The sequence below is a fragment of the Gossypium arboreum genome, chromosome 10 (genome assembly GCF_025698485.1).
Source record: "Gossypium arboreum isolate Shixiya-1 chromosome 10, ASM2569848v2, whole genome shotgun sequence".
NCBI classification, from domain to species: domain Eukaryota; kingdom Viridiplantae; phylum Streptophyta; class Magnoliopsida; order Malvales; family Malvaceae; genus Gossypium; species Gossypium arboreum.
Window position 1 is genome coordinate 129,968,027 of NC_069079.1, and position 14,987 is coordinate 129,983,013.

Consider the following 14,987-nt stretch of genomic DNA (forward strand, 5'->3'; position numbering starts at 1 on the left):
ATTCGTTGCATAGTGCAATAGGTTCAGCCACCCGACTTGGACTCATGATTGCATATCCGTCAATTGGAAGACCAAGTTGCTTCACAATATCTTTCAGTGTGATTATCACCTCCCCACACAACAGATGAAAAGTGTGAGTCTCTGAACGTCAATACAGATATTAAGTCCACATTCAATACGTACATCCAGATGCCTGCCAATGATCCAAATCCTGTTACTGCATAATTCATAAGTTCAAAATGTAACTTAGGAAATAGACTCGTGGCCTCAAAACGTGATAGTCATCCTGTGAATACCATATAAGTGGTTAATCTTTAACAATTTTAAAATTTCACTTAATTATTTCGATTATAAATGTTAACATGATTTTTTTCTTAAAATTACTCTTTTTAACTTATTATGTCAACATAAATCTTTTAAGATAAAAGAGATGTTTTTAGATGAATCCTAAAACTATAAATGAACTATCGTTTTGATATACACTTGTACATATACATGAATTTTGATTTTATGTAATTTTATATATGAAATTTTGATTTGATCCAATTCTTGTAAATTATTAACACAATCATTGATATAGCATCATTTTATGTTTATATATTACATATATCTAATATAAAAATAAATTGATATATTTATTTCTTTAAATGTGTATGATTAAATCAAATAAAGTTTTAAGTATGCATTTAAATCAAAATTAATATATACAATGACATATTAAAGAAAAGTTGATATATAATTTTAAATTTATCTTTTCTATTTACACTTTTCTTCTTATAATAACACAACAATCCAAGCAAAACTCACTATACAAAATTAATATATATTTTAATTTTATTACAATTACTATTTGAAAATTTAATTTAAAAATTATAAAATGTATAATTATTGTATAGAAAAAAAAAGTATGATTACAATTGGACTACTTAAATTTAAAATGTATCAATGACATATATGTGGTTCTCTATTTGCAATTGCAATTTTAAAGTTGAATTTGACACTCATAAGAAGTTTAATGATGTAATACCACCGACAAAATCAATATATATTAATATTGTAAAATTAATTACTAGTTGAATATTTGATTCAATATTCAAACTCAAATTGAGTTGAAGCTTGGATAAATACAAGAAAGTTCATGCCACCTGTACAGAAAAAATGAAAGGGTTTCAATATTCATCAACGACTCAGTCTAACAAAAAACGAGTTCAATCTCATTCTCATCTTACAAGAAGATACCAAAGATCTTTTGCCTTAATCAGACAATTAATCCATACTCTTTGACTTCTTCTTCTTCTCTTTTGCCTCAATCAGACAATCCATACTCTATGGATTCTTCTCCTTCTCGTCAAATGAAGCACCAAGTTTTCTTGAGCTTCAGAGGTGAAGACAAACGCCTTAACTTCACCAGTCATCTACTCAAAGCTTTGAAAGACACGGGACTGAATGTCTTCTTCGATGAAGAAAAACTAGAGAAAGGGGAGCAACTTTCACCAGCACTTTCTCAAGGAATTGCATTGCAGCCTCAAGTCTCTCAATCCTCGTTTTATCTAAAGACTATATGCTTGCTCAAAATCGTGCCTAGCTGAACTCTCTGGCATCATGGACCGCAAGCACACACAAGGACATATTGTTCTTCCCATCTTTTACCGTGTTGATCGTATCTCAGAATTCATGGAATGAACACATGGAGATGGATGTTATTTTCGAAGGCAACTCATCACAGTTTCATTCTCAAGATGGACTGATGAGCTTATGTATATCCCATGGAGGAACCCAACATAAACACTAGAAGAAGAAGTATTAACAAGAGTTGGTTTCATGATAGAGCCATTTGACTTGATTATCAAGTCAGTTTGGGTGAAACTTTAATCTATGATAGAGCCATTTGACTTCATTATCAAGTCAGTTTGCGTGAAACTTTAATCAATTTTCGGCATTAAAATTCCAGAGTTTTACTCTGTTTTTGAATTGAAAGGATGTTGCATATTGGAATTGGCAATCAAGTGACTTGAGTCACTAAGTGAGTGTCATTTAGCAATTAGCAGATTTTGCTGTGTTAAATTTACCTGAGATTTTCAGAGATAAAGCTATAGAATTGTTTTGTTTTTTCATACATTAGGTTGCTGGTCCATTTTATCTTTTAAATTCATGCTTTTTGCCCCTAAATTTTCTTTTGCCTTCAATTTAGTCCCTATAAGATAAAAAGCCATAAATAGCTCAAATTAGTAGGATCATACTAAAAAAAACATGTAATTAATACATAAAAATATGTGATTCCAAAGTGTTATCATTACGTCTCTGCTAGCAGGGGTGAAGCCAGAAAATTTTTTTAGGGGGGCCGGGTGAAATTTTATTTTTTATAGTTTATATCATTATAATTTGTAAAGGATTAAATCAAATTTTTATAAATTTAGGGGGGCTAAAGTGTAATTTTACCTTTACTAATTTAAAATTTTTAAAAAATCTTAAGAGTCTAAAATTTAATTTTATATTTTAGGGGGTGCCGGGGCCCATGCCAGCCCCTGGCTTCGCCCCTGTCTGCTAGTGATATCAGGCTTGCATCCAAAATTTTTAAATTAATATCATATGATAGAAAATGAAGTGTTTAATAAAAACAAACCAGGATGACTCAGGTGTTTAATGTATCTTCTTTATCATCCGACAAAAATAAGTTGAGTCACATATGGAGGGGTGAACTTTCATACTTTGGTGCATTATGAACTTACAACTATAAGACTGTAATCAATGAATGAAGATAAGGAAAAAGGACAATAAAGTCAATATGATGTGAGGGGGTGTGGGATCAAACAGTACAAGAAATTCCAATTGATCAATTAAAACCCACCAACGTATAAGAAATTTCATCCCAACCCACAAGTTTTCAATTGATGAATTAAGAAGTGAACTTCTCTCAAAATTGATAAAGTATCTTACCTAACTTTATTAATATTAAAGGTTTTATTTAAGTTGCGGTAATGTTAATTTAAATAAAATTTCAATTTAAAAACGTAAATAAATTTAGATTTACGGTACATTCGTAATATAAATGAAAAATTACGTAACAAATTTGTTTATAAAAATTCATATAAAAATCAATTGACGTTTTGGTTACAATTATAAAATTAATTACTTATTATGAAGAAAAAATTGACAAACAACCTCATTAATCGCCATAAAATAGTATCGTTTCTATTTTGTTAATTTGATCATTGCCATTAGTAAATTATCTAAATAATTGTTTTCTCCCATTGCAATAAAAATGAGTCAAAATTAATAATTAAAATAAAAATAAAAGCATGTACTGACTATCACTGAATAAACATTAACAACACACTAAATTAAACATAAAAATGTAATTTTTTTAAAAAGGCATTAACAATAGATGCACGTGCTAATGCATGTATCAACAAAAATCACTTCTATGTATAGTCATGCATTGTTCTAATATGTTCTCCACATCAAGTGATAACCATCAATCTGAGTAGTAGGTAAAGGCTTTCAAAATGTCTCTTTGCATGTTTAGTTCATTCTCAATTTGCAGTTTTCCCATACACTCAAAATCGAAACGCTTCTCATATGATGGGTCAAGCTTTCGTAGGTTAATTGTTTCTTTTGCCTCACAATATGAAGCTACAGACAAAATTTTTGTTGAAGACAATATCATAGTTAGACGATCGGCTAATTACCATCCTCCTATTTGGGATTATGATTATGTTCAGTCATTCAAAAACGATTTTGTACAGGTATATTTCGCATTTTTAGTGCACTTAGACACTATTTTTTTGCTTTTTTTTCCCTAATAAAGCTCAATTTGGAGCAAGCTAACAAAAACTTCTTGTGACCTATGCATATTAGAATGAATCATACAAGGAAAGAGCAAGCAAACTAAAGGAAGAAGTGAGGATGATGTTTGAAAATGTGGTGGATCCTTTGGAGAAACTTGAGCTTATTGATGCCATACAAAGACTTGGGTTGTCCTATCACTTTGGAGCTGAAATAAAAAAAACATTGAAGAATATAAGTACCGATTGTAGCAGTACTGTTGCATGGAACAAAGGCAATTTATATGCTACAGCTCTTGAATTTAGACTACTAAGACAACATGGGTATAAAGTGAATCAAGGTACAATACGATAAACGATTCAAAATTCGATGTTTCAATTTACATCTAATTTAATGATACATAACATTGAGTTATTTCCATGCACTAGATGTTTTCGCTTGCTCCATGGATGACGTTGGAAACATTAAAGCAAGCCTTAATCAGGATTGCAAGGGCCTGCTCAACTTGTATGAGGCTTCATACTACTTATTAGAAGGTGAAACAATGCTGGAGAATGCAAGAGAGTTAGCAGCTAAACTTCTCAAACAATGTCTGAAGGAGAACAATGATCATCACTATCTTTGGATGCTTGCGGAACATGCCTTGGAGCTTCCTCTACATTGGAGGATGCCAAGGTTGGAAGCCAGATGGTTCTAGATGCGTATGAGAAAAACAAGGGAAAAAATCCCATTATTTTAGAGTTTGCTATATTGGACTACAACATAGTGCAATCTATGCACCAAGATGATCTTAGATATGCTTCAGCGTAAGTACCTCTACTGCATACCAGTTCAAAATTGACTCACATATGCTTCAACTTAAGTATGATTTTGATTTTTTTGACTTGTATTGTTTAGACGGTGGAAGGAACTTGGTCTTGGTGAGAGGTTGAGCTTTGCCAGAGATAGGCTGATGGAAAACTTCTTTTGGAGTGTGGGAATGATAATTACTCCTCAGGACGGAAAGGGTAGAAGAATTCAAACAAAGGTCAATGCGCTAATAACAGTTATAGATGATGTTTATGACGTTTATGGAACCTTAGATGAATTGGAGCTCTTCACAGATGCTGTTGAGAGGTTTGAAGTTATACTAGTATATGATTATCTGCTCTTGATATTTATTACAAATGTTTAATAATGTTTAATAATCTTTAATATGTTGGCGTGATTTCAGATGGGATATAAATGCAATACAGAAGCTTCCAAACTATATGAAGATATGTTATCATGCAGTATACAATTCCGTAAATGAAATGGCTTTTGACACTCTTAAGGAACACGGGATAGATGTCGTTCCCTTCCTCAGGAAAGTGGTATTTAACCAATTCCTAAGACTCTTTTACTTTTCCTTATGAGCTCTGTCTGATTTGTGTTATTCATGGTGTTGAAAAGTCAAAAATGGTGGGTGGTGGGAGGTGCAATTGGCACCGAAAGAAAAAAAGTGGCAAGCAACTTGTTTAAAGTTGAATGCGATAATTGCAATTTTGGTCCCTAATTTTTTTAGGCCATTTGCAAGTTAGTCCCTGAGCCTTAACTATAAATAGGCCTAACCATTTCTCATTTTTAACTATCCCAACCAATCTTTCTCTCTTAGTTTTCTCTCTTCTCCCATTTGAGAATTCTTAAGGAATTCTATTTGTTTGTAATATTTTGGAGATAGTAAAGTTATCATCTGGTGTTAGTGCCCGAGGACGTAGGTATAATTTACCGAACCTTGTTAAAAAAAGAGATAATAAAGTTATCATCTGGTGTTAGTGCCCGAGGACGTAGGTATAATTTACCGAACCTCGTTAAAACTCTTGTGTTCTTTTTGTCCTATTTTTCTTTCAATATTTGAGGGTATAATAGTAGTATTTAATTGTGCTATTAAATTACGTTAGAAGGAATATTCGACTAAGGAAAGACTTGGTATTTAAGAGATCCTTGTGATCCACCTCTCTTCCCTGGGAATTGAACTTTGTGTGATTTTTAGTACAATAATTTACACGTTTCCGACCCTATTGGAACAACAAGTGGTATCGAGCCAAGGTTAATCGTAGTATGCTCTGTGGTTGCGCTTTAAACCGATCTTCTACATCAGAAAAGATTTCCTTAGGTATATTGAAAGATTATGGAGAAAACGGTCGGTGTAGGAGCTTCAACATCGTCCATGTGGACAAGACCGACAATTGCAAATACAAGATTGGCCGTGGAGATCTTTGATGGCACGGGCCATTTTGGTATGTGGCAAAGTGAGGTTCTAGATGCCCTTTTCAGCGAGGTCTAGACATTGCCATTGATGAAGAGAAACCAGATGATGTACAGGAGAAAGATTGGAAGGCGATCAATCGGTTGGCATGTGGCACAATTCGATCATGCCTTTCTCGAGAGCAGAGGTATGCTTTTTCAAAGGAGACTTCTGCAAATAAGTTGTGGGTGGCACTTGAAGAAAATTTTTTGAAGAAAAACAGTTAAAATAAGCTCCACTTGAAGAAAAGACTGTTTCGCTTCACTTACGTCCCAAGTACCACAATGAATGATCACATCACCAAATTTAATTAGTTAGTCACTGATTTGCTGAATATGGATGAGACATTCAAAGATGAAGATTTGGCTTTGATGCTGTTGGGGTCACTTCCTGAGGAGTTTGAGTTCCTAGAAACTACTCTACTTCATGGCAGGAGTGATATATCTCTGACCGAAGTCTGTGCGGCCTTATACAGTTATGAACAGAAAAAGAAGGACAAACAGAAAAACTCAATCAGAGATACAGAAGCTTTAGTAGTCCGAGGTCGCTCATACACTAGGAAAAAAACTCAAAAGGGGAGATCAAAGTCAAAGTCTAGGCTCGGGAAAGATGAATGTGCCTTTTGTCATGAGAAAGGCCATTGGAAGAAAAATTGTTCAAAGCTGAAGAATAAGGGAAAAGCTGTTGTAGATGCTTGTGTTGTAAAGCATGATACTAGTGACTCTGAACTATCACTGGTTGCATCATCATCGTCATTCCATTCAGATGAGTGGATATTGGATTCGGGTTGTACCTATCATATGTCCCCTAACCGGGAGTGGTTCTCTGATTTAGTAGAACTAAATGGAGGAGTTGTTTATATGGGCAATGACAATGCCTGTAAAACTGTTGGAATAGGTTCAATCCAATTAAAGAATAAAGATGGATCAACCAGAGTTCTGACTGATGTTCGGTACGTGCCCAGTTTGAAGAAAAATCTCATCTCATTGGGAGCCATGGAATCCAATGGTTCAGTTGTTACTATGAGAGATGGGATTTTGAAAGTGACATCTGCCGCACTTGTGATATTGAAGGGCATCAGGAAAAATAACTTGTATTACTACCAAGGTAGTACAGTTATTGGAGCAGTCGCTGCAGCTTCCGGTAACAAAGACTTGGACTCAATGCAGTTGTGGCATATGAAGTTGGGACATGCCAGCGAAAAATCCTTGCAAATTCTAGCAAAGCAAGGATTGTTGAAAGGTGCAAAGGCTTGCAAATTAAAATTTTGCGAGCATTATGTTCTGGGAAAGCAAAAGAGAGTGAAATTAACCTGCTATCCATAATACAAAAGGTATTTTAGAATATGTTCACTCAGATGTGGGGGCCTTCCAAACACCTTCGTTGGGAGGAAAACACTACTTTGTTACTTTTGTTGATGACTTTTCCGAAGAGTTTGGGTGTATACCATGAAAACTAAAGATGAAGTGCTTGGAGTTTTTCTTAAATGGAAAACTATGATCGAAAACCGACCGGCAAGAAAATCAAGCGGCTTAGGACGGACAATGGAGGGAATATAGAAGTGATCCGTTCTTCGATGTGTGCCAAGAGTATGGTATTGTTCGACACTTTACAATTAGGGATACACCATGCAGAATGGAGTGGTAGGCGTATGAATCGAACATTCTTGGAGAAAGTTCGATGTATGTTGTCCAATCTTGGGTTGGGCAAGCAATTTTGGGTTTGAGGTCATGACATACCGCCATCTTGTTAATCGTTTGCCATCATCTGCATTAGAAAGAAAAACTCCTATGGAAGTATGGTCGGAAAACCGCCATGATTATGATTCCTTACATATGTTTGGATCCACCGCATATTACCATGTGAAGGAGTCAAAGTTAGATCCGAGGGCAAAGAAAGCTCTCTTTATGGGAATCACTTCGAGTGAAGGGATTTCGTCTTTGGTGCTTAGACACAAAGAAAATGATCATGTGAGAGATGTTACCTTTGATGAATCGCCACATTGAAAAATGTAGCAGATAAAGATATTCAGACGAACGATACTTCACAGCAGGTGGAGTGTACTCCAAAACAGGTGGAGTTTGAGCAGATGGGGATTTGCCCAGTTAATAAGTCTAATTCTCCAGCCATAATGGAGGAATTAGAGGTTAAAGAGGTTCTGACCCAAGAATCGTTAAGTACACCAGAACCAGTTGTAGTTGCAAGGCCAAGGAGAGAAATTCGTAAACCTGCTCGATTTACTGATATGGTGGCCTACGCCCTTCCCGTTGTTGATGATGATATTCTTGTCACTTATCAAGAAGCAATGCAAGCTTAGAAAGTGACAAATGGAAATGCACCATGAATGAAGAAATGCAGTCTCTCCGGAAGAACAATACTTGGGAGTTGGCGCAATTACCGAAAGGTAAAAGGGCAATCGGATGCAAATGGGTATTCGCAAAGAAAGATGGATCTCCTAGCAAGAAAGATATTCGCTACAAGACAAGATTGGTAGCTAAAGGCTACGCTCAGAAGGAGGGAATTGACTACAATGATGTATTTTCCCCTATTGTAAAGCATTCCTCCATCAGAATTTTGTTGGCCTTGGTAGCACAATTGAATTTGGAGCTAGCTCAACTTGATGTTAAGACGGCTTTCTTGCATGGTGAGTTAGAAGAGGAGATCTATATGACTCAGCCCGAAGGATACACAGATGCTGGTGGTAGAAATTGGGTTTGTAAGCTGAACAAATCGCTATATGGATTGAAGCAATCCCCGAGGCAGTGGTACAAGCGATTTGATAGCTTTATGAAAAGGCAGAAGTACACAAGAAGCAAATATGACAATTGTGTGTATTTGCAGAAGCTGCATGACGGATCTTTCATTTATCTACTCTTGTATGTTGATGATATGTTAATCGCTCAAGAGCCAAAAGAGATTGATAAGCTGAAGGCTCAGTTGAATCAAGAGTTCGAGATGAAAGATCTAGGTGAGGCCAAGAAGATTCTCGGCATGGAGATAAGTAGAGATAGACAGAGAGGCAAGCTTTGTTTGAATCAGAAGCAATATCTGAAAAAGGTATTACAATGTTTTGGTGTAAATGAAAACACTAAACATGTAAGTACCCCACTTGCTTCTCATTTGAAACTTAGTGCTCAATTATCTCCGAAAACTGAAGAAGAAAGAGAATATATGGCAAAAGTCCCATATGCTAATGCAGTTGGGAGTTTGATGTATGCGATGGTGTGTACGCGGCCTGACATTTCACAAGCTGTTGGAGTTGTGAGCAGGTATATGCATGATCCTGGAAAAGGACATTGGCAAGTCAGAAATGGATTCTACGGTATCTTCAAAAACCGTAGATGTTGGTTTAGTTTTGAGCGGATGAAGCACTTGGTCGGGTTTGTAGTTAGATATGTTGATTCCGACTTTGCTGGTGATTTAGATAAATTTCGTTCAACTACGGGGTATCTGTTTACTCTTGCTAAAGCCCCAGTGAGTTGGAAGTCTACCTTCTGATCTCTGATGGTGTGTCTACTATAGAGGCGAATATATGGCGATTCTGAAAGTCATTAAGGAGGCTATTTGGCTTAATGGATTGTTGAAAGACTTGGGAGTTGTTCAAAGTCACATTAGTCTATATTGTGACAGTCAGAGCGCTATTCATTTAGCGAAAAATCAAGTCTATCATTCAAGAACCAAGCATATCGACGTAAGATATCACTTTGTGCGGGAAGTCTTTGAAAAAGAAAAAATTCTACTTCAAAAGATTCCGACAGCAGATAATCCTGCAGATATGATGACCAAAGTGGTAACAACAATCAAGTTTAATCATTGTTTGAACTTGATTAACATCCCGAGAATTTGAGCACCTTCAGTGTATGGCGCCGAGCGCATTTAGAGGCATTACAAAAGATAGCTTTATCGAATTTGGGGAGTTGAAAGAAGTGAAGATGTGATTATCCTAATCAAATCTTCAAGGTGGAGATTGTTGAAAAGTCAAAAATGGTGGGTGGTGGGAGGTGCAATTGGCACCGAAAGAAAAAAAGTGGCAAGCAACTTGTTTAAAGTTGAATGGGATAATTGCAATTTTGGTCCCTAATTTTTTTAGGCCATTTGCAAGTTAGTCCCTGAGCCTTAACTATAAATAGGCCTAACCATTTCTCATTTTTAACTATCCCAACCAATCTTTCTCTCTTAGTTTTCTCTCTTCTCCCATTTGAGAATTCTTAAGGAATTCTATTTGTTTGTAATATTTTGGAGATAGTAAAGTTATCATCTGGTGTTAGTGCCCGAGGACGTAGGTATAATTTACCGAACCTCGTTAAAACTCTTGTGTTCTTTTTGTCCTATTTTTCTTTCAATATTTGAGGGTATAATAGTAGTATTTAATTGTGCTATTAAATTACGTTAGAAGGAATATTCTGACTAAGGAAAGACTTGGTATTTAAGAGATCCTTGTGATCCACTTCTCTTCCCTGGGAATTGAACTTTGTGTGATTTTTTAGTACAATAATTTACACGTTTCCGACCCTATTGGAACAACACATGGTTCAATATAAATGTTTAGTGGACGAATCTTTGTAAATCCTATTTGTTGGAGGCAAAATGGTATTACATTGGATATACGCCAACCCTGCAAGAGTACATCGATAATGCTTGGATTTCAATATCGGGTTCTGTAATGCTTGGTTATTCCTATTTGGCAACAGATCTTATAACAGAGGAGGGATTGCACCACGTTGAAGCATATTACCCCAATATAATTTATTAGTCGTCCATAATTGTATGATTAGCAGATGATTTAGGGACATCATCGGTAAGCAATATATTTAATAAATACATATAGTTGTAAACTTAAAATTTCCATTAGTTAATTAGTTTAATAGTGATATGCTTGCCTGTTTCTTTTTTTGATCAGTATGAACTCGAAAGAGGTGATGTTTCTAAATCAATCCAATGTTATATGAACGAAAGTGGGGCATCTGAAGAAGAAGCTCGTGATCACATAAAGAAATTAATTGATGCAGCATGGAAAAAGATGAATGAAGAACAAATGGCTAAATCTCCTTTCTCTCGGACGTTTATTGAAATTGCTATGGACCTTGCAAGAATATCTTTATTGATGTACCAAAATGGCGATGGTCATGCTATTGAAGGTAATGAAACCAAGGATAGAGTGTTATCACTATTCGTTAACCCAGTTTATTGCCCAAATGATTGAGAACACTGGAATTATTTTCCAAACTGGGAAAAAAAATGTCAGTTTTTAGTATTGTGTGCCAAATCATTTTATGATCTTTTAGTATCGTGTACAATAAACTTACGGTAGTGCAAGGACTACCATACTACATGTTTCCCTTTGTTTCTAATGTTTTCTGTTTCTCTCCTGTGTATCCCATTTTGTTTTTGACTCCTTTCAGCCTTTGCTTGTGACTCCATTTTTATCAAATGAATGCTTCGAGGAAAAAAAAAAAAAAGGAGAAGATACTTGACAACTTTTTAACAATGAATCTATACTTTGGGGTGTTGGAATCAAATCGTACAATTAATCAGTTCTTTCACAGACTAGGCAAGGAAAAGAGTTCCATTGAATTAGATATTACTCTAAAACGAAAAAAACAAAAAAGAATAGGTATCAGCTACTTTATTGGCAATATACAAATTGAGAGTAGATTTACTCAACAACCAAACTATTCGTTCAACCCTGAAAGTTTGAAAGTTTATTTAAAATATAAGCAATGTCCAAAAAGTAAGGCTTAAACAAAATTTATGACTTATTTCTTAATCGAGTCAAGCCTCGATTAAGATCGACAATTTTTTATTCTCACTCGTGACATTAAGAAAAAACTCCATTGTTCGTGTAAGAGCTAGTTCGCATTGCTTTTCAAATAAAAATATTTTTAAAATACTAATTACAAATATTTAATAGTTATATTTAAATATTTAAAATATAGTTTATATATTCTAATTAAATTTTATAAATAATTAATATTTATTGCTTAAAATATTTAAAATTTATATTTTATATATTAAAATATTAACAAGAAATTATAATAATATTAACTAATTTAAATATTATTTAAATGTATATTTGTTACTTGATAATAGCATGTCTAAAATGGACATTTTATTTCTCAAAAGTACTTTTTGACAGCAATGCTAAACACTCAAATTTTAAACCAAATTTTTCAAAAGCACTTCTCAAAAGCACTTTTCCACAGTACTTTTCAAAAATACTTTTCAAAAGCATTGCTAAACTAACCCTAAGTATACCACATATTTTTTACATTTATTAAAACGCTTTTGAGGATTACTTATGTAATTTGTTTCAGCCTAATTTTATATTTTTATAATAATCCAAACTAATTTGGGCATCAACATTTTATGCTTTGAAAACTACTTAATATCCATAAACTAATAGGGTAATTTCTATTTTAGTTGCTCTAATTTTTATTAATTTATTATAATAAGATAAAAACAATGTCATAAAATATAATTTAATTGGTATATAAAAGGATAGTTTAATAATTTTTAATAAAAAATATACATTTTTGCAAGCAAAATTACAGTTACAACATGGCCTAAAAATCCCATAAGATCAAAATGAAAATGGCATCAAGAAGAAAGAGGCTCAATGCTAGTTTGCCAAGAAATCTGCAGTAAGAACAGACCCCAGATAGAAGCCATTCACCACAAAAGAAGACAAGATTAATCAATTCACCCCTATAGAATTTAAATAACTTATAACACCAATTTTTTTTAAAAGACCAATAATATTGAAGAAATGCCAGTTTAAACTTTTTTCATTTAACAAAAACACTTTTCTTTTGTGAATTACCTATTTTTAATTCTTTTTTGAGTACTCCTTGAATTGAAAAAAATGAAATTATTTTAGTTTTACAAAAAAAATTCTAATGTAGAAAATAATGAAGAAAATATAAGCAAACAATTCCGTTAGTCACCTTAAAATAGGGTTGCCCCTATTTTGGTTACTGCTAGATGTAACCTGTGAACGCTGAGTCCTCTACGATAGAACCCAAGAAGAGAAGGGTGTTGGTAGTGGTGTTCGGGTGGGAACGTTTAGGTAGAGGAAGAAGTGGTGGCAGTTGTAGGGATGGTGATTCCAAGTCGGCTTTTCTCGAGGAGTTTCTGGATGTTGAGAGGAGGTTCGGTGATGGAGTGTAGAGACGGCCGGGTGGCATTGGCCCCCGCCTTGCCTTAAATTTTTTTAAAATTTTAAATTAGTATAGGTAAAATTGTACTTTGGTCCCCTAAAATTATAAAAATTCAATTTAATCCTTCATAAATTATAAATATATAAATTATAAAAAATTAAAATGTCATACGGCCCCACCAAAAAAATTTTCTAGCTTCGCCTTTGATAGAGCGTTTTAGGATGCGACAACTAAGCTGGAAGGGGTGATGGGATAACTCACAATAAGCATCATGAAGCGAGGAATGGGCAGTCATTGTTTACCAATGGGAGGGTGTTTTCCCCTCCTTCGGTAGTGGCGGCGGCTCTTCTGACAAGTGATGATGATGACAATGAGAAATCGACGATCGGAGCTCTTTGTAGATTTGCAAGGACGATGACTTGGACCCTGGTGGTTCGTTGGTTATGAATTTGGGTCAAAATATTAACTTAAAATTTTGTGATTTCTAAAGTGATTAAAAGAATAATGTTTCATTTTTTAATTTTTACAACAAATATTAGGTGAAAGAAATGCTGACATGGTAGGTCCAACCAATAATATGTGGATGAGTTAAAGTTTGAGTGACCATTTTGAATAATTTGTTAATAGTACTAATTAAATTGATAAAAGAAAATCTCAAAGTGATCTCAAAGTGATTAAAATAGAGATGACTCTATTTTGGATTGACTAACAAGATAATTTACCAAAAAAATAAAGTCAGCCAAGCTTTTAGAATTGGGAGTTATCATCTAAATTATTTGGTTGTTATTTTACTTTTTTTTTTTTGGGAATTACATGTAAAAAGAAAAATCATTTATCAAGTAAACTTCAACTTCTTTTTTTCCGAAGGACCAAGTAAACTTGATCTTGATATACTAATCTTTAGTAATATTAAATATTTAACACTCGTCGTAGATGGTGAAGGACAAGCTCCATCAACACAACAAAGGTTTTTGTTGGAACTAAAAAGGAAGATGAATGAAGTTTGACAGAAACTTGAGCTTTAAGGCTCGAGACTTGCTGAGCAAACAAACAAAATTAACTAAGGCTTTGAATAAGAAATGCTTGAGTAAAACAAGAAAAAAATGAAGAAGAATTCTGATGATTTTTCATTAACAATGGATTGAGGCATAAAACCGTTACATATACCAGTCAATAAGCTGGTCAAAATGAAACAAACATCACCTAATCATCACCTAACTCCACTAATATCCTAGTAAATTGATAAACTTAACTTGCACACTTAGTAAAGCTAATTTATCAGCTTAAACATTGCCTAATTACATCAAGTACATTACCAAATTAGTTCTAGTCTAACTAAGTTACAAAACAAACACTTGAAGTAACTAAATAAATTAGCAATATGAACTTCAGCTGCAACTTTATGGCTCGGGCAGCTTCTCTGCTTCTTGGCTACATATAGGCTAACTTCAACACTCCTCATTGGCTTGCATGCTGCAGACTCCCATTTTAGCTCTTAATTCCTTGAACCTTGACACACATAGAGACTTTTTCAAGATATCAGCAAGCTGATCCTCAGAATTGCAATGAATCTGCTTCACTTCTTGAGCTTGTTCCATTTCCCTAATAAAATGAAACTTTATCTTGAAATGCTTGGCTCTTCCATGGAACACTGGATTCATTACAATTGCAACAGAAGACCGGTTGTCACATTTGATCTTTGTTGCTTCCCTTTGGTGTATATTCAAATCACCCATGATTTTTCTTGGCCAAATGGCTTGGTTGATAGCTCTTGCAGC

General features: G+C 34.3%; 1 long non-coding RNA gene and 1 pseudogene across 1 annotated transcript; both read left to right on the forward strand.

Moving 5' to 3' along the window:
* The first annotated feature begins 3,411 nt into the window (after positions 1 to 3,411).
* Positions 3,412 to 11,544, forward strand: LOC108471781 ((-)-alpha-terpineol synthase-like; annotated as a pseudogene).
* Positions 5,401 to 5,657, forward strand: LOC128281654 (uncharacterized). Its single transcript, XR_008271907.1, has 2 exons — positions 5,401 to 5,522; positions 5,596 to 5,657. It is a non-coding gene; the product is annotated as an uncharacterized LOC128281654 (long non-coding RNA).
* Positions 11,545 to 14,987: the final 3,443 nt, after the last annotated feature.